This window comes from Anser brachyrhynchus (genome assembly GCF_964034855.1).
Source record: "Anser brachyrhynchus genome assembly, chromosome: 4".
Lineage (NCBI taxonomy): Eukaryota > Metazoa > Chordata > Aves > Anseriformes > Anatidae > Anser > Anser brachyrhynchus.
Window position 1 is genome coordinate 1,247,295 of NC_137698.1, and position 19,169 is coordinate 1,266,463.

General features: G+C 36.8%; 1 protein-coding gene across 12 annotated transcripts in view; it reads right to left on the reverse strand.

The window, feature by feature from the left end:
* The window catches only part of LOC308193935 (bifunctional heparan sulfate N-deacetylase/N-sulfotransferase 3), a 389,183-nt gene extending 371,455 nt beyond the window's left edge, over nt 1-17,728 (reverse strand). For 11 of the 12 annotated variants that reach the window (XR_013950072.1, XR_013950073.1, XR_013950074.1 and 8 more), the window contains exons 1-2: nt 17,597-17,728; nt 16,752-16,876 (exon numbers count right to left, since the gene is read on the reverse strand). The gene's annotated coding sequence lies outside the window, so the exon portion shown is untranslated. The remainder of the gene's footprint in view (nt 1-16,751; nt 16,877-17,596) is intronic. The other variant, XR_013950081.1, reaches the window with a different exon arrangement.
* Nucleotides 17,729-19,169: the final 1,441 nt, after the last annotated feature.

Here is a 19,169-nt window from a genome sequence, read left to right on the forward strand (position 1 = left end):
TTTTGCTTACTTCTCCCAAGATTGTTCATGCTTCTAGAAAGTGTTGTGGCAAGGGCAGAGGGAGTGTAATGAAGAGAAGATACTTTGGGGCCCTCACAGACCAGCAATGTATTGCATGGATTTTATAGCCTGTATTTGGATCAAAACCTTCAGGTTCTCCCATTATTTTACTCTTGTATTTTCTTTGCAATAAGAACTTCAGAAATTATCGTGCCATGTCTCAGTACTATCAACCACAAAATGATTATGAGGTCCTTATTATCGCAACTTGACCTCCCTTTAAGCAATGGAAATGTTGATCTAACGTGGTCCTACTTAAGGAAAGCATACCCAAGGAAATACATTAACATAACTTTTGAGAAAGAACATCTATTTTCACTCTACCATAATTCAATAAACTAATATTTAGATAGTACCATATTGTCCAGCTTTCAGCTGGGGAAAATAGAGTAAAACATGAATATGGAAACAGTAGGAATAGAAAAGAAAATGGTGTTAGGATCTACTTAATTTGGCCTTCCTCCCTAGGAACACTGTTCAGTCATGGATGAAGAGATCACAGAAGGCCACAGCCAGATGTCACATAAGCACCACAGAACTCTTTCAAAATTACTAGAAGGTTACTTCCTGATGCATGGTGATGAAATGATGGATACAGTATAAAATTTAGGATTATTCTATTAGATGAGGTATTCCTCACTTGCAACTATACAGAGTGGCTACCCCGTTTGCATTCAGCTGACATAATCCTTCATGAAAGTTGGAGGTGGAATACAATGTATATTTTATGTTTATATGTGTGAGGCAATGGCTGAAATGCTTTTTAGCTTTTAAAGGATGAGAGATATTCTGATACCTGAAACTGAATTTCCATATGTTTCTGCCATCTCTGCTCTTCTGAAAAGAAGCCTGCTAAGAAACATCCCCATTCATGTTTCTGAGAGCTGTGTACACACATCATGGAAAAGCAGTAAAAAGCATAACTCATGAACATTTTTGAAGTGTCAGGAACAGGAATGGACTCCTGAGCAGAAGATTTTGAATTGGCTCCCTCTGATAACATGCACACTGTATGCACGTCCATCTCCATTTTACTTTCCCTGCCACTTAACTCCTGCTTTCACAGCAGGTACTTCAGTTTTGCTGGTGTAGCTGATCGTGGAACTAGCTGAGAAAATGGACAAAGAAACCAGCTAGAAGAAAGATGCCCAGTATGGGAAGTGTGGAAACTTTTTTTTTTTTTTGTAATTCCTGTCTTGTTTATTATATTATCAAATAAAGAGCTGCAGTGATACAATGCTGGGGCTAGAACAGAGATAGAAACAAATCATGGAGAAAAAAAGTAGGTGTGGGTGTGATTAAGCAAGATGTTGATACGGAAAGGAATTTCTTCAAAAGACAACCATAACAACTTGGCTCAGGGCAGAGATCTCTCTGGTTATTTCTTCAGCAGAAGGCTCAGGAATTGGCAGTAGTAAAAGTACTAAGATACTGTGCTTCATGTAAACAGGACCAACATAACTTCTATGCTTCTATGCTAATTATTTCTTCTTTTCATTTTGTCTTTTCCATTGTTTTTCCACACATACATCCCAAGAGTATCAAGTTGTGTCATGTGAACAAACCACCAAGTACTCAAAGAAAATGAGAAATTTGTCATTTTAACCTAAATAGCTACTTGTTTATGAAATAAAAGCAGTAAGACAGAGATACCCTGTATCTCCAGAAAACAACTTTAGGAGTTAGTATAGAACCATTATTTTAATAAAAATACATATGACAGTCATTTGTTGCAAAAAGACCTAATAAATTGAAATCCACATATTGTAGCATTTCTTCAATAAGATATTATAATAACAAAATTAACAAATAAGCTCAAGCAAAAGACTTATTTAAGTGTGGGAACAGAGTAAGTGCACACTATAAAAAAGGGAAGAACAAAACATCACTCAACTGAGGTTTAATGTTTTAAGCTTCAACAATCAACACCACCTTTAGTCCACTAGTCAAATATATATACACACATAGAAGCACTATACTAAATTATACTTATATTTTTCATTGACCTACTTCTGTTCCAGCTCATTAAAGTGACTATGTTCCCCTCTTGTCCCCTCTGGCTAGGTTTAATAGTGTCTCTGCCTTCTGGCTAGGTGATAATTAAATCTACTAAATGAGTGGCAAGTAGGTGGGAAAGAAACTATTTGTGCTTATCCAAAAGGGAGTGGCTCAATTAACACTTTGTTTAGGAACTTGACTTTTAAAAATTTATTATAACTTGAAAGTAATTCTCAACAATTCTCAACCCCAACCCAACTATACCATAGTTGTTTTTTTGGTTCTTCCTTTCAGGTCATACACTTCAAACAGAAGCCTATACAGGAAAGCCAAACAGACAGAAGCTAAAAGCAAGGATCTCAGTAAAGGTCCATTAGCAGAGACTTAGAATTGCTTTAATATATTAAAAAAATAAAATAAAAAGTGTCCACAGCCACTACCCTGAAAGCTGGTTTCAGAACTGCTGAATCACTTTACAGGTCTCAGTGTTTAAGGGAGGGTGTAAGCAAGGAATATGAGAGGACGTGTGCTCATGAGTAAAACATCTCCCAAATTTCAGTGAAGCAGGGACAGAGAAAGCTGTGGTAGAACAGTGTCTGGGATTGTTCTTTGCAAACTGGGTGATGATAGGCTACAGCTGGGTGCAAAATAACACTGGATTGACCCACCTGCAATGGAAATAAACTGATGAAATGGAATTTTGTGGTTAAAACTATTCTTAGTGCTGTCTTTTACTTTATAATCATTTCAGAAAATTGTGTAGGCAGACTGCTTCATGAGCAGAGTATTATTTTTTGTAATTTTCACTTGGTTTGTGCTATTCTCATCTCTCTACTTAAAATTCATGTGGTTGAAGAGAAGATGACTAGAATTTTCTGAAGACAGAATATAATAAGTTAATGAGAAAGTAATGCACAGTTGCATCTAGCTACATAAGTTATGTTCAAAACCTCAGGAAACAGCAATCTGTATTGTATGCATATTATATACATACATCTCCACAAAATTGATATGCAGTTTTCTGAGGTTGAGATTACATTGCCAGATCAGACTAAACGCTTCATTAAGAGGGTACCATCTTCCTCATACCATACCATATTTCTTCCTCATACCAGAGTCTTGCTTTGAATCTAAATGGATTTCAACAAGCATCCACCAGGATTGCGAGGGCATAAAGGAACACTGGAAGATTTGAGACCAGGCTTTAGAGTTTTTCTTTCTGGCCTTCTACCTCCCAAAATCACAGCTTTCTAACAAAGATAAAGGCCCCACGGTTTTGAAGGAGAAAAGTGCATGTTTCCTTTTAAAGTGCATAAGAAACACCACTGAATTAAGTCTTCTGTGTACAAGAGGGAATGAAAACAAAAAAAGCTTCTAGCAAGTTTCTATTTGAAAACATATTTCAGTTGCCAGAAGCATCATCAAGGATTTGCATGCATTACCACTGAACACGTATACAAACACAAAGGCAGAAATGGAGGCTTATTGGTCTACTCTGTTCCGGTCTCAACTGAGCAACAATAAATTACAGTCCTATTAATATGAAGCAGGTATTAACTAAGCAGCAAAATAGTTCTCTAGACCATTAAGTTATCCTGACGTGCCAACTTCAGATCACAAACAGCAAAACATTATTATCCAAATCTTAGTCATTAGAGGTTACAGGGAAACGTTCAATATTTCTATCAAAAATATTGAAAATACGGTTACCATACAATTTTTATCTTCCTTAGGTTCACTTTATCTGCTGAAGTTGTTGAATGACAAACAATACAAGAGTGGATAAAATATTTTCAGGAATATATCTATTTTAAATTGGAATGGTTATAGCTAATTCTCCCATTAGTAAGACTAAATATCCAAGAATTACCATAAAACTAAGATTTCATAGCTCCTAATGGCATTTTCATAAAAGAGCTTTCAGTCAGTTTTCAAAGATTCAGTTTTTCTCCACACTGTTCTAAGTCATAAAGACTTTACCAGATGTAGTGGGGTAATGAGGGGAAACAACAGCAAGAAAAAGGAAAGACAGAAGAAAAAGAAGGAAAGGAAAAGACAGAGGCAGAGAGAACAAGTGAGATTTTTCTGCTCTTTGCTTGCCTTTTGCAAACCAAAGTATCCAGCTAAATTCAAGGAGAAATTCAAAGCAGGAGATTTGGTATGAATTGCCCTTTTCCTAAAGGACAGTCCAGATTTCCCATCTGTCTTAGGCCAAGCTTTTCTTTACTCCAACACTTTGAACAGTAAATCCCATTTTCTCGTAGGGATGCATTCTGACCAGAAGGTCAGAGTCCCTTGAAAATGCTAAAAAATTCAGAGCAAATAGTGCATTTCTTCTGCATAAATATAAATTCAAACATTCTCCTAGCCATATTGTCACTTGGAGGACAAATAAAGAGTTACTATAGAAATGAACAATAGTTTGCTTTCCCTACAGCCACCTATTTAGAGAGCTGAAAGCATCTTTTGCATTTGCAGGTAGGTTTTTTTTTTGTTGTTGTTGCTGTTGGTTTTGTTTATTTTATTTCTCATTTCATCACAGAGAATCAAATGTCATGACCATCCTGATCTTTCGGAATCTGGCACAGATTGACTAGAAATAAGGTAAAAACACAATTCTGATTCTACCACATAGAAATGACTGAGTGACTTCCACATGATTGAGAGCAATGAATCTGATATCTTTTGAGGTTCACCACGTTCCAATGCCTCAGAATTTATTATAATATTTGTCTTGTAAGGACAAAACTAAAACATATCTAGAAGCAACATCTAGTAATTATAAAGTCTATGGTTATGATGTTACAACCTATACTGTCATTATTGGGGAGAAAAATTCATGTGGTAAATATGTACTTGTCATTCTTTTGCTTACACACTGACATATTGCAACTCCATGCAACTTTCATCTGTTTACACTTTGTCACTGCTTAAGATGTCTTGAATCTTGAGATTTTATTTCTAGAAGTCATATGGTTAAAAAAATCTGCATGCACTTCAACTCTTTTCATTGCTTTCTCTAGAGGATGATGGGTCAAATGTCTAATTAAGCAGTCAGCAATTGTTGTTTTGAATTACAGAAATGAAAGGGTAGCCAGCACTGAGTGCCATTTCTTTCAGAGATGTAGCAATAATATTTAATCAAACATTACCGCACCATTTTCAGATGAGCAAATAGGTCTGTAACAAGTCTCTGAATCAATAAACCTTATCTGTATTAATAGCGAGTAGCATGTCAATGGACCATCACATTTTCTTAACTATTAGGTCTAGCAGTTCTTCAGATATTATCTGAAAATTGAAAAGACTGTTTGTTTTTTTTTTAATTTTAATTTAATTTTAAATACAGAAATGTAGTCCAATTTAATCTATAGATCCTTTGATGACATTTCTCTCAGTATCACATTCACTGATTCAAAAAAACAACTAGAAGTGTTCAGACTATAGTAATTACTACTAGGATATTTGCTACTGCTCTTTCAGCCTATTTAGTTAAGCCATTAATTCTAGCTAAAATAGTTATATTACCTGAAGCACTATACTCCATCTTTGACCTAATATCTACCATATTAAAGTCTGTACAACCATCTTAAATAATTTAAAGTTTATGAACATTGGGCAGAACTTTTATTCCAGCTATTCTGAGACCCCTGACATCTGTACTTAAAGATTATTAAATCATCTGTGCATATTGTCTAATCCACTTCACTCTTCAAGAATTCCAGCATCTTCCTCCAATTACTTGCCTTTACTTTCTTCCAAGTCCTACCTCTTTCTAAACAAGTGTTTCTTTATAAACTTGATTTTCCTCTTTCATCTGCTCACCAAAATAATTGCTTAATTAGGGGATCTGACCTGGTTCATTTTTGCCGCATAGGAGATGAACAGAATTCAAGCTTTGCAGGAACCATATCCTGGATGTGAAGCTCTTTGAGCAGGAAATTAAAGGTGATTTTTACATAGTATACCACGCAGTTTTTGTTATCTTCGTCAGTCAGGCTACAAACAGGGTCGTCGAGTAGGACAGTTCCACTCACTTTTACCACTAATATTTTTCCAACAATCTCTCAAAGTATTTCCTTTATCCTGGCTTTGGTACCCAGAGTCCAAGCAGGATAATTACAAAAATACTGCCAACATATTATGAAGGGTGAAGCTCCAGTTTCTTTATCTACTGTTTATCATTCATCATACCAGATGCATTTTTCTTTGTCTCTATAGCAGGCACCACTACAAACTTACATTCAGTATCAAACCACTGCTGCAGTCAAAGGAACGTTGTAGACAATCAGACACAAGCATTGCTGAGAAGAGTTACAGAGACAGGTGAAATTTTACTAGATAGAGAAGGTATTAGTTACAGAAACATATACCAGTGTTAGCATTCCCCGTACAGATTAGAACATGCCTACAGAAAGACTGTACTGCATAAAATTAAGTAGTTAGAAAATACTGATATATTATAAACTCAGACTACACTATGTATGAGCAGTATACAGAGCAAAGAGAATTATTTGCCCAATGAGTTTACAAAGTAAATTTTCATCACAACTTCCTTTCCTTCCTTCAAATTTTAGTTTAAGTCATTTCCTTAAAATCAGCAAAAGAGTAATTTATAAATTGAGCAGAAGAGAGAAATATTTCAAAAACACCTAGGTAAGATGCATTCCCTCCATCAGACATCCAACTAAACTGGTGCAAGTTGTACATGGAGCATGTAGTTGAAAGTGTTCAGCAAGAAACATAATAGATCACAATATTTTTGAGGGTGGGAAGGTGAAATGGAGTTAACTTTCATGTTCATTTGTGTTTGAGAACCAGATTACTATGATTAGGTGTAACCATGTGCACCTGACGCATAGAAATGGTCCTAAATGTGCCCAACACTTTTGCAAATTGGAGAAAGAATCCAACTATAGACAGCTTTAAAGAAGCACTTAGACAAACAGTCCTTACATTTTTTCCCCTCTTAAGAGCCTTCTTCAGCAGTTTCACAAAGCTTATTTTATAGTTTCTCTTTCCTGCCCTGCCTAGAGCTAACCCCTCCCCATCTGCAATATAAAAACAGTAATCATCAATTTGAAGAGATTAGAAACACTTTCCTAAAACTCCTATTCCAGAAACTAATTTTTTTTCCCTTTCACACTCTGCTAACCTCATCCAGTGACAAATGGAAATAACTCAACCTACAATATTCTTACCCGACAGGTTTTAAAAGCTGCAAATACTATACAAAATATTGAAAGGAAGAAGTAGACAAGAGCTAAACAAACAACTCCAGTGTTGGGCCATCTTTCTATTATGCAGAGTATATAATTGAGAACACAGTCTGGCTGTTAAGATAAACTCTTTTTCAAAGCTACATTCTGATTATCCAATTGGACCTTTTCAGATTATGTCAAAGTTGCACACTGATTTCCAAAAATGAATGGCTGTATCGCAGTCCCTGTATTAAACACACAGAAATCCTCCTTTGCCTACTACATTGGATAAGAGAAGAAATGCTTTTGTCTGGAGGATAAAAATAACAAGAAAATGAACGGTAAGTTTAGTGGGAATGAAAGGCAAGAGACAGAAGGAGAAAGTGACAGTTTGAAAATTGCCTCCTTCTAGAAAATCTGCTCTCAGACTCAGGTAACAACATGTCTCCTACAGCCACGAACTGGATACTGTTCAAGAGTAGAAATAGCTGAAAAAAATAAATCTGTTTGGAAGTGGCCAGAGATTTACTGGGCTATTGATGTGACAGGAAGGATAGTCCAGTGGTAGTTCATCCTTACAGAAAAAACTACTCTTTCATCAATTTATAACTTCAATAAGAAATATCATTCCTGATAGACAGACACAGCATACTAATTACCATATAATTTTACAGTTTGACTTTAAATGGCAGATACATTTATTTAATTTGCCTTTAATCAGAACTTCCCTAGGAGATGTATTTGCATACTAAAGGTATAATTCTCAAGCAGTTAAAAGCCTGCAATCTTGAATGTCACTGAGCTGTGTCTCAATTCCTCATTAGCTAGATGTCATCTTTTTTCAGGTATGCAAACTGTCTTTAGAAGGTTATTACAAGACTTACAGTATAGCAAATATATTGGCAGAGTAGGGAGATAAAATTTTATACTGTAATTTCTTTAAATGCTTAAAAAGGTATTTTTCTAGCAATTATTTCTTCCGGTATATAAATTTAAGGGATAATACTGCCTAGAAACATGTTTCAGAATTGAAGCAAGCCAGTACTGGATCTTAGGGTGAAATGTGCAATTAAAACTTTTTGTTCTGCTTAATTCCCATTTCTCCAACAGCAAATACCACTGCACAATTGCAAAGCTGCTTCATTTTCCTATTTGGATATCTTCTAATGCAATAAAATAAAGCTTCTGGCAATTCACATCAGATTAAAACATATCACTCCTTAAGTGCTGTGTGTTTCAAATGTAGATTGTGCCATGATACTCAGAATACACCATTCAGCGCTGTTTAACACTTGGTCTTCTTAAACAATACTTATACACCTAAAAGAGCCCATTCAGATGATTACATGAGTTTTTCCTGTGTCACAACAATGAACAAATACTGATATTCACAGACTTTGTCATATAATTGTTATATCATTGTTCTGCTTTCTAAAACAAACTTCTGAGGATCATTATATCATAATAAAGACCAGCAACTTCTACATGTATGAAAAAGTAACTTTAGAACTGTGAAACTATTATACATTCCTAAGCTTCCTTGTGCAGAGATTTCTTATAAATTCAAATGAAATACTTCAATATGGAAACACAGATTAATATTTTATTGCATATATATGCAGTTTGTGATTAACTAATAAATAACATAGAATGGCTTACAGCATTTTGCACTGGAAATTAAAAAATATTGTAATGAATATTGTTTGTGGAAAGTGCTCAGTATAAGAAAAATAATATAATAAATACTCATAAATATCATCTATTCCAAAGTTCTCAAATTCAAAACAGTGCCAGATAAAGGCTGCTAGTTTTTGTTTTCACTCACAAGTAAGCGCACGCACGAAAAGGGTTCATAATAGATGGCACCAAGAGCTGATAAGTTCCCTGCTGTAGAATGCACAGCACTAAAGAGCAGCTAAATGGGCTGCCATTTAGGCTGAGCTTTATACGTCTTAAAGAGCAGAGTCAATTTAAAGTGCTTTTGGAGGTTTACCTCAAAGCTCAACTTGGACCTAGTAAGTGGCTTTGGATCAAGACCCTGCTTTTTGTTTTGGCTAAGTCAGACTTGAGATGGTCACAGACCAAATGTGGAGGGGAGCTCCCATTCCCAGGAGGAGTTGAGCTGACTATCAGAAGCTATTCCTACACTTCTTTTGCCACATATTTTGGAGCTGCAAAAATGTTTCAAGGAAAAAATGTTTCAAGGAAACATTTTTGTGTTTCTGTCTGCCTCCATCCATGAAAATTCTCTCTGTAATACTAAGTCTCATTATTCTTCCTGTACCACCCTGCAGTCATAGGCCCGCAGGCTTTACTTTTGGGCTGAGCGATCACAAATAGAGGAAAACCAAGAGCAAAACGCTGCTTCTGCCAGAAACAGTCATCTAGTCTGGCTGAATATTGCTTCACAGAGACCTGGCCTTGTAGAAAGCAGAAGACACAGGAGGACTTTTCATACCTTCCTTCAAGAGGAGAAAAACTTATTGGAGTCTCCCTACCTGTTTAGGGCAAGGATAGATGAGCATCTGAGCAGCTTCCTGAAGAACTCCCTGCAGCCTCACAAGGAGGTGGTCTATCAGGTTATTTGCTGCCACTGCCTCAAGTACTGTTCTCCAGCACACACTTCTCATGTGAATAACAAAAATAGGGAAGTATAAGGGAGATGGTAGAGTATTTTCATTTTAATCTCAGTATTTCAGGAAAAACCTCTATATTTTAAAGTTTTGTAGCAAGGTGATTCAGCCAAATATATTTTCCTGTTTCTAAGAGGATCCTTATAAAATAAGGACATGACTTTCAGGAACAAAAGAATCAAATGTTTTATCTTGGACAGCTCTCACTGTTCTAAATTAATCCCCTTTTCCTTTCTTTCTCTAGTATGTTTCTCTCATTCTCTAGTAACATACATCATAATTCTGAAGCATCATAAAGCTAGGTAATATTAAAAAGAATAACACCTCCAAAGTGTGATTGACACCTAAAAAAACAAAACAAAAAAACAACCACCACCACCACAGTTGGGAAAAGCCTTATTTTTATAGCCAGAAATTCAACTTTGATGGAGAGTAGAAGAAAAATGCTTTCATAGAAGAACCAATCTTACAAAACCAGCAATCTCTAAGAAATCTGTGACACAGCACATAAATCTTTACAACTCACTTTTTTCTTATATCTTACAGGAAAACCCCATTACAATCAAAAGTCTTGTCTGATGTGCAAGAGCACAGAATAAGAACTGGAGTTTTTAACATCACAGCTCTTTGTAGCAGACACTTCAAAGAGTTAATCTAAATTCTGATTCAGAATTGCATAAATTACAGTTATGGAAACGTCTGTTTCAATCTGTTTGAAAATGCACATACACTTTCTGAAAAAGATTTCACCCTTTGAGTTTTTAGCTTAATGTTACTTTTACCTTTGCAGTCTGACATTTGAAGACCACAGTTTTTAATTTCATAATGAAAGCTATCCAATTAAAAGAAAAAGTCTCTACTATATATAAACAAAGAACAATTGTGTTTTTAACAGCAGTTCAGTCATTCTTCTATAAATGTCACTTCCTTTCTCTGAAAAATTAATGTAAACAACACAATGACCAGAATTTCCATTCCAGATGTGGGGAAAGAGTGTGGGAAAGGAATGCTATTGAAACATTTAAACACTGGAGATTTGAAATCAGGAAAAAGAATCATTTCTGTAGAAAACTATGAATTGGAAGCCTGAAAGCAGGACACGTCATAAAGGGAGAAAAGCAACCCAAGCACCCAACTTGATTGCCTGAGCATCTGGATGCATGAAAAAAAAGTTAGCTGCCTGGTATCCTTCATGGGTTTTAAAGTACTCTTACTACCATACATGTCTGTTGAATCAGCTTATTCAATGAAATGAAAAAGTCTACTCTGATGCCAACCTTCCAGGCATCAAGTAATTTGCTGCTGTTTTGTGACACTTCTTAGTTTTCAGTGCTTTTAGTAGCAGAGAGAATTCTCAAAGCACAGGTAGCATATCTGTAGTCCTTGATGCCAACAAGGGAGACTTGTCAAGTACTTGGAAAAGTTATGGGTTACTAAGTAGACAGGAAAAACTTCTAACTCAGGAAATCTTCTAACATAAGAATAGATGGAAATAAAAGGAAAGGATATCAGAGGAATTATCATACATGTCTGCCCTTTCTTAACTCTGCAGTAGGCATCTGCTACAGGATACTTTTGGAGACAAGAACTACCTTTGCACTGTGATCATTTTCAGGTTGTACTTGATATTCATATTCGGTTGGCTGGAAGGAACTTTTGGGGAGAAAAAAATTACTCAGATGTTCTATATACAGGTCAAACTTTTTTTTTTCTTTAAATTTAATTTATTTAAAAAAAAAACAAACAAGCACAGGAACAAGAAAGGGGAGATAGAAAGGATTCTTATCCAAATTACTGCTTTGTATGGTTGAAAACTATGTTCTGATTAAAATTACTGGTTATCTGTTTTGAGTTACCTTTAGGTAACATCACAGATGAAGGAAGATAAAAATAGGTGTAGTAATTACAAAAATGAACTATATTGTCGTTATTAAAGGCTGTAATCTTCTGGTTTAAACAACTGGAAAAAATTGTCAGGTTTAACAAGACATCTTCAGCTTACTGAAAATTCTATGAAGAACAATGAAGACCCTGGCACTCCTGAAAAATCAAACTTTTCTTGTGTGTCTTCAATATAGATCAAAGCAGCAAAAAGATATTGGTACATACAAACATACACTAACGATAGATATGTTTTCTCCTGCAATGAATAAACTTAAAGGAAACAATATAACGACAGATTTGTATCCGGACTATGTCAGGTTATACTAGATCTGAATCTAGACCTGAATCCATTTGGTCAATAGCAGATGTTGTAGGCCAGATCAGGAACGCAACCAGTTTGAACTTTGTGGGGCGCATTTTATTCCAATAAATTGACAATTTCGTGCATCACATGTAAGTTACGCTTTATGTTGAGGATTAATGATACGACTGCAGTAAACTACTGAGAATTCAGCAAAATATAAATATAAGTACGTTCATTTTCCCATGTTGTGATAATACCATGTAACATTAACAATCCTGTTGCTTTTTCCTCAAAAGTTTTACAATATGCGACTGCTCTAAAACAATCATGTTTTTGTCATTAGGGGGCTATATAAAGAATTTCAAGCTTCTATTAAAATAAGTTTTTGTCACTCATAATTAAAAAAAATAAAAAGGAAAAGAAAATAAGTACACACTTTTCTAATAAAAAAAGTGATGTCTTTACTTATCCAATTGCTGAGTTACAATGGAATTTAGTTTTAAAAATCTGTTGAAGGAAACCAAGAGTCAAGCTCCTGTACATTTCATTGAATCTTTTAAACTTTTTTTTCTCATGTTAGATTTGATTCTAAAAGAAACATTACTTCTGGAACAGATCAAGATTATCCAGCAAAAATAAATGATTCGTTTTTGAGTGACCATTCTTTATTGAGTGACCACTGACATTTTTTTAAATTAGCATGAAGTACAGAAAAATGAAGAGCAATCAGAAGAATAAACAATAAATATTGGTGTAGCCAAAACCCCCTCCTAATAACCTTTAAAAGGAAGGCAGAACTTTTAAATAGTCCAAACCATAATCAAACAAAGCACATCAGCTTTGAGCCTTTAAATGTAATCTTGCGTTTTGGATTACTGTAAAATGATTTTCAATGTCTTTAATTACTCAAGCATATTGTAAAGTCTTGTATTCAATAGTTTAGTGTGAATTGCTTCATGAGAAAAAATAAGAATATATGCCAACAGAGAAGAAAAAGAGCTAAACAAAGAGAAGACTATGGGTATAACTTCAGTTTGGCTTAGGCTTGAATTCAGAGATGATCATGTAAGCATAATTTCACCACTGCTGTTCTTTTACCTGCCAGGGTGTAGTGGGCTTACATGGCAAGGTTTTGGTAGCAGGGGGCCATAGGGGTGGCTTCTGTGAGAAGGATCTAGAAGCTGCGTCATGTTTGGTAAGGGCCCCACTGCTGACCAGAGCTGAGCCAATAAGTGATGTTGGTTTGCATCTCTGTGAGAGCATATTTAAGACAAGGAAAAAAAAATGCTGCACCACACAGCAGCTGGGAGAGTGAGAGGAGTGAGGAACAGCCTTGCAGGCACCAAGGTCAGTGAAGAAGGAGGGGGAGAGGTGCTCCAGGCGCCGGAGCAGAAGTCCCCTGCGGCCTGTGGTGAGGACCATGGTGAAGCAGGCTGTCCCCCTGCAGCCCACGGAGTACCACGGTGGAGCAGGGTTCCACGCTGCAGACTGTGGAGGAGAGCACGGTGGAGCAGGTGGACCTGCACCGACGGAGGCTGCGGCCTGTGGAAGACCCCTGCCGGAGCAGATTCCGGGCCGGACCTGTAGCCCGTGGAGAGGAGACCACGCAGGAGCAGGTGAGCTGGCAGGAGCTGCTGCCCGTGGGGGATCCAGGTTGGAGCAGTTTGCTCCAGAGGGATGGACCCCGTGGTACGGACCCATATCTGGAGCAGTTCTTGAAGAGCTGCTGCCTGTGGGCAGCCCACGCCGGATCAGTTCGGCAAGGACTGCATCCCGTGGGAGGGACCCCACAGCACAGGGGACAGGAGTGACCGAGAAGGAGCAGTGGAGAAGAAGCGCTATAGACTGACCATAACCCCCATTCCCCTGTTCCCCTACACCGCTTGCGGGGAGGAGGTGGAAGAGGGTGGATGGGGGGGAAGGTGCTTTTGGTTTCTTTCCTTTGTTTCTCACTTCTCTAGCTTGTTAGTAATAGGCAATAAATCTTACTATCTCCCTATGCTGAGTCTGTTTTGCCCGTCATGATAATTACTGTGTGATCTCCTCATCCTTATCGCAACCCTTGAGTCCTTTTCGTTGTATTTTCTCCCCATTCCTCTTTCAGGAGGGGGAGTGAGAGAATGGTTGTGGTGGAGCTCAGCCACCCACCCAAGTAAAACCACCACACAGGGAAATAGGGAAATGGGAGTATGAGCAAATACGACACCTTTTTCCTGAAGGAAGAAGTGACACTACCCCCTCCTCCCTCCTAACCAGCCCTTTTCAATCCCATAGTCACTTTTCTGACTTTAACAAAGTTACCAGCCCTCCCTCTCTTTCTCACGGTTTTCAAGTCATTCACGGCAGATATAGAAGAAAAATCTCTCGAATAGAATAAGAACAAAAACATCTTTCTAAAAGGAGGTTTATAAGAAATGTCACAAAATAATTCAATATATTTTCTTATACTGAAACTTCCATTTCTGTATGCTGAAGAAACTTTTTACAGAAGGCTCATTTACAGTAGAAGAATATCAGAGAAACGTTAAGTAATGGATGGTGCCAGAAAGATACTAAGAGTTTTACTATTGCTTATTCCTATTCCTCCTACTCTCTTGTGCTCAGCAGCATGCTTGTGGCTTATGCTTCACTGTTCTTGCCCATTTGGCTGATTTTTCTTCCAGCAGTGCCACTGATAGAAGAGGTACATTTGAATTCCTAAGGAATAATTCCAGGAATACAGCAGCTGGTTTAGAGATGAAAATAAAAACAAACAAAAATCTTCCAGGAAGAATGAATTTTCTCTCAGCACAGCTGAAGCTGCTAAGCCTGGGGTTTGTTTCAGACTTTAGCTATACTTAGAAGCCTGAAAAATACTGTCATATAAAATAAAGATATCCTGTTTGTGAAATGTTCTTTTGACTTCCAACTAGGTAAAAATCCTAATCATCAAGTGAAGCCATAGTAATGGTGGCAAAGCAGAGTTAAAAAAAAAAACACACATGTGAATGACCTTAAAGTATAGTTTCAAATGCAGATCAAGAGCTGCACTACTGTGAAACTTCATGGTAAGTGGTGAAGTTCATTGTAATAGTTCATTTACATTAGGGTCTTGAAACCATAAGCATAAAGAAGCAGCATTAATTGCTACAAAGAAAAATGACTTACTTTATAACACTGCAAAAAAAGCAACGTTCATTTCAAAATCGCGTATGAAGAATAAATGTTTTTTAAAAAAACTACAAACTCACTGAACACCAACAATTATTAAAGAGTAAACCTATAGTCTCTTATGACAGATAGCTGATGATCAGCAAGTTTCTCACAGTATCAGTTAATAACATTCTAGTAGCCTAAAGTAAAGCATTATCTACTTAAGTTTACACATGGCCCAAAACTGGAGAGAAGAAATTGTAATACAGAAGTGCTGCTCATTTTTAAATATTATTTTTTATTCCACTGCATAGAAGTTCTAACTAATTCCTGTACACACATTTGCAATAGTTTCAAAACTAATTTTTGAAAACTACTTGATATTTGGAAATCAAACATCTGTATGCATGAACACTCAGACACAGAGGACAATGGCAGATTTGCATTTGTCTCAGAAATGTATTTCAGCTGACATCTGAGGTAGCTGTCTTGCAATGAAAAAGTACTATGTTTTGCAAAAAACTCGCAATTGGCTCTAATCCAACCTCATAGTCTAACAGAACTGGCAGAGGTCTTTTCATCTGCTTACAGTCTTTTACCCATCATAGATGAGATTAAGAAGAAATCCACAGTGCAAGAAGTAATAAAGTGGCTTCTCATATTTACATAATACATCACTTACGCGTAATATTTTAATGGAAAAATCTTCCTCTTCAGTGAATGTGACCACCTGGTATATTAGGTAGCAACATTCAATTTATTCATTTATTACAGAAAACAAAAACAAACCAACCATTTATTTTCTTCTGAATGCCTTTGAGCACAACTAAAATAACAGGGCTTGGGTTACGTGTCCATCTCCAGGAGCACACAAACCACCAACCATTATTGCACTCTCCCCATAAGCACTTTAGCTGCGTATGAGAAAGCCACAGACTTCCCATTTACCCTGCCCTGTTTCCATACATGGTTTTGGGCTTTCAGTTTAGGTAAACATGGATCTAACAACCACAGGATCAACCAGACCTCTTTTGTCTCCAGGTTCTCTGTAAAACAGCATGGCATGAGTACTTCCTCACAGCTCCTAAGGGTCCCAGATGGGGCTCACCCCAGACTGGCAGTGATTGCATAGGTTTAACTCTAAGGGAATCTTAACAGCTGGGATCCTTCCCCAGCCAGCAGCATTTTCTGTATGTGCCTGATTCAAATCAGTCAATAACAAAACTTATGTTGACTTTAAATGGATTCTTGAGCTGTAGCTGAGATTTTATAATATTAACTTAAAAATATTATCAGGTTTCTTTGTAAACCTAAGCTATCCCTCTAACTTTGATCAAGCCTCTGCTTTAGCAATTTATTTCTGTTCCAGGTTGAGCTACTACATAACATCAAAGAACTGTTAGAAATTGATCCCCAACAGTTTCACAAAAACCCCTTTTCTATCACTTTAGCTTTACAATATCCAAAAGCATGAACCCTGCTTCTAGTGCCAGAGTATAAAGGCTAACAAAGAACTTGGAACCAATGTTAATTTCATACCTGTCCAGAGGAAACACTGAAAACAGTCCAATGACTCTTCCATTTGTAGATCAGGGTGAGTGCAATTAGCAAGACCAAAGCAATTAGTTGATCAGGACTTCACAGCTAACATTTCCCACATTCTGCTGGAAAACAAAAGCAGGTATCAGAAAACTCAAAAGAAGAATTAAGTCTACCCTCAATAAAGCTTAGAATTATGAACATTATAGCTCTTCTTTATAATAAAAATTCAATGCACATTGTTTGGCAGGACTTATTGGATAACAAGTTAATAGATTTCCTACCTTAAAATAAAAAAGCATCACGAGAAAATTGAAAATGAATTCATTTTAAAGAGATATTGTTACTAAGAATCACACTTCAGCCCTGGTGTCTTACAGACAAATTCTATGAAACCAAACTGACTGAAATACAACATCCAAAGCATGATTTGGAGCAGATTTTCACCTTAAAAGCTGAAAGGGACATAACATATTTATTGCCTTCCCCTTGTTCTCCAAGTTCGACTATTGAAGTAAGCTATTTGATATGGTAACAAAAAATTGCTTAGAATTATCACAGAATTGCTTTAAAGAGTTGTGCACATTGATAGACCTTTATTACGTGCATTTTTACTATTTTGAAGGTACACCAGCACAGTAAATCAGAGAGGGTTACAACACTGAGGAGCTGCAGCTACAGCCTGACCAAATGCTAGACTGTGCTTTCTACAGCCAGGACGTGAAACACTTCAAACTTTAAGCTCTACCCAGCTTGACTGATAACATGTTTAATGTGCAGGAGAGTCATTAAGTGCCTGATTATAAGACAAAAGGTTTAAGTATAATCATGAGTTTTCAAGTTACCTCTTCCTTCCAGTTCTGGTCACTGCTACTTTAGGAGCTATACTACACCTGTTCTTGAAAGATTCATTTCTTACTCCTTTTTGTTTCATTTGTTTAAAAAAAAAAAACAAATCAGAGGAGAGAAACATCAGCCTACGTAACTGTAACAACTGTGAAACACCACTTGAGCTGATACCACGGTATTTCAACTCTCATGCTCTGGAAGTGAGAACTTTGTAATGGAAACGACTTTCACCTGTAGGTAACCCCCTTGGCAGCACCAAGCTCCGAAGTAAGCAAGCACAATCCCACTGCTGCTTTAACAGTCGTGAAGAAACTGATGGCCCTGCTGGAGGGTGGTGAAGTGTTAATTGGCAAATTAAGGCTGTTCTGCACTGAAGCATTGAGGATAAATTACTGCACTGAATATGCATTTTCAGGGCTTATAAGGAAATTGAGTGGAAGATGCATAAAGGCAGCTAGACATGCTGCTAGGGAGATGGGAGTGACCCAATTTATTTTCTGATGTGTCTACAGCAGTCTCCCCGCACTGAGAACATGATTTGTGCTTTTAGGGATATTGTTTAATTAAAGAATAAACTTTATCTGTGAAAAGGTATCTAATACCTCAGCTAGATTTCCCCTGTGAAACTGCTCAGTTCAAAAGGCCAGGGCTGGGTAGAACAACCAGGATTGGCTATTGAATGCTGCTTAAATTTAAAGCCATTTACATTCCCGACTCTGTGTAGAATACAAATTATTAGAATTAGACTAACAATGAAGACTGTTGTCTACAATGAAAATAAAGACTGGCTGCTGTGTTGATTGACTATGCTGCTATAACAAGCACATAGTATTTGCTATTATCCTAGTTGGTCTGAGAAATACTTTATTTAAATTTTATTCTGGTATCTGCTGTAATTCAGCTGTCCTTGTTCCTGATCAGTAACCCACAGTTTCCAACCAAAGAAGTCAAACTATGTCACCCATGACATAGAAAAAGTAGTTAAAAATCCTAATTCCATTTTTAATTAGGCAAGCTTTAGCCTGGCCTCCACTGCTGTGGAGGAGTCAGAGAAGGTGAGTAGGACAGAAAACCCTGACACCCCCCACCCCATACACACCGCTTTTCTCTCCAGTCCAAACCACAGAACATAACCATACATTAACCATACATCTTCAGAAGATGCTCTCCCTTTGCCACATTTACTTTTTGAAGTTGACATGACTGGAAGGAGTCTTTTATTTTTTATTTTTTATTTTTTATTTTTTATTATTTTTTATTTTTTAATTTAATAATATGGCCTATCATCTCTGTGTGCTGGTATTGCTGCATATGGTGCAAGTAATCTTAGAACCGTGTGTAAAGTTTTGGCCTAATGCTTCGTTTTTTTCCATTTAGTCACATTTGATAATAACCTATACTGCCAAGCAGACCTGAAGCAGCACAGTGACAGGCAGGACTCCAGTGAGACTGTGGCATTTTGAGTCTTTAGTTTTTAAATTACTGAGAGTGTGTATACATAAAACTAGCAGGTGTCTTGTTTGAAATTTGCAAAAGTGCTCAAGCATTTTTGACTCTTAGTAGTCCACT